Consider the following 2,008-nt stretch of genomic DNA (forward strand, 5'->3'; position numbering starts at 1 on the left):
TTATTTGTTGGCTGTATTCACCACCAACATGGAAGATTTTGTCTCTTGTTCATCATGGTGTTCTCAGCATGTAGCAACTTGCTTGCACAGAACAGGCATTAACTGGAGATTTTTCTTTTGAATGAAAGAAAGAAAGAAAGAATGAATAGATGTGCATGGAGCTCAGCAAAACCAACTGGGATAGGATTACAGATGTTGGAGTCATTAACAAACAACTAAGAGCTGAAGTTTTGAAAGTATAGTAACATGTGTAAAATGAGACTTAAAGGGGCGTTGCACTGATTCCTGAAGACCAGAAAGATGTAAGGGGCAGGCAGAGGAAGAAATCATAAAATATATGGAGATCGAGAGTATACAAAGTGAACTCAGAGGCTAGAGCCTGCCCAAAACAAAACAAAATAAGACAAACAAAAACAGGAGAAAGCAGAGTCCAGGCTTAGACTGCAGCTCCTTGCTTACCCGTGCAGTCTAATTTTGAGCTGCCTCTTTGTAGTCCCAAAAGACAGGAGTTCCCTGTTCTGGGTCTACTAACCCATACGTTTCCGTGGGCAAGTCTTATGTGTACTCCTCACCATGGCTCAGCTCCAAACACGCTTCTACACTGATAACAAGAAATATGCCATAGATGATGTTCCCTTCTCAATCCCTGCCACCTCTGAAATTGCTGACCTTAGTAACATCATCAATAAACTGCTAAAGGACAAAAATGAATTCCACAAACGTGGAGCTTGATTTCCTTATTAAGGACCAGTTTCTGCAAATGCCCTTGTTCAAACACACGGAACTGGAGAACATCTCATCAGAAGAAACTGTGGAAATAGAAACAAGCAGTATACTGCACCCCAGCCAGAGCCAAGCATGTTCCATGATGACTGGATCAGTTCAATTAAAGGGGCAGAGGAATGGATGTTGACTGGTTCTTATGACAAGACTTCTTGGATCTGGTCCTTGGAAGGAAAGTCAATAATGACAATTGTGGGACATACGGATGTTGTAAAAGATGTGGCCTGGGTGAAAAAATGATAGTGTGTCCCGCTTATTATTGAGTGCCTCTATGGATCAGACTATTCTCTTATGGGAGTGGAATGTAGAGAGAAACAAAGTGAAAGCCCTGCACTGCTGTAGAGGTCATGCTGGAAGTGTAGATTCTATAGCTGTTGATGGCTCAGGAACTAAATTTTGTAATGGCACCTGGGATAAGATGCTAAAGATCTTGTCTACAGTCCCTACAGATGAAGAAGATGAGATGGAGGAGTCCACAAATCAACCAAGAAAGAAACAGAAAACAGAACAGTTGGGACTAACAAGGACTCCCATAGTGACCCTCTCTGGCCACATGGAAGCAGATCATCAGTTCTGTGGTCAGATACTGAAGAAATCTGCAGTGCATCTTGAGACCATACAATTAGAGTGTGGGATGTTGAGTCTGGCAGTCTTAAGTCAACTTTGACAGGAAACAAAGTGTTTGATTGTATTTCCTATTCTCCACTTTGTAAACGTTTAGCATCTGGAAGCACAGCTAGGCATATCAGGCTCTGGGATCCCCAAACTAAAGATGGTTCTTTGGTGTCAGTAAAATGGTCTCCTACTTATGAACAGCAGCTGATCTCAGGGTCTTTAGATAACATTGTTGAGCTGTGAGATACAAGAAGTTGTAAGGCTCCTCTCTATGATCTGGCTGCTCATGAAGACAAAGTTCTGAGTGTAGACTGGACAGACACAGGGCTACTTCTGAGTGGAGGAACAGACAATAAATTGTATTCCCACTGATATTCACCTACCACTTCCCATGTGGGGGCATGAAAGTGAACAATAATTTGACTATAGAGATTATTTCTGTAAGTGAAATTGGTAGAGAATCATGAAATTACATAGATGCGGATGCAGAAAGCAGCCTTTTGAAGTTAATATAATGTTTTCACCCTTCATAACAGCTAACATATCACTTTTCTCATTTTGCATTTGTAAAAGTATAATAAAAAAATAAAAAATAAAAAAAAAAATAAAA

At 40.6% G+C, this 2,008-nt stretch overlaps 1 pseudogene; it reads left to right on the forward strand.

Moving 5' to 3' along the window:
- Window positions 1–573: 573 nt before the first annotated feature.
- Window positions 574–1,803, forward strand: LOC108544653 (ribosome biogenesis protein WDR12 pseudogene; annotated as a pseudogene).
- The last annotated feature ends 205 nt before the right edge of the window (window positions 1,804–2,008 follow it).

The sequence above is a fragment of the Rhinopithecus bieti genome, unplaced genomic scaffold, assembly GCF_001698545.2.
Source record: "Rhinopithecus bieti isolate Rb0 unplaced genomic scaffold, ASM169854v2 scaffold_21703, whole genome shotgun sequence".
Lineage (NCBI taxonomy): Eukaryota > Metazoa > Chordata > Mammalia > Primates > Cercopithecidae > Rhinopithecus > Rhinopithecus bieti.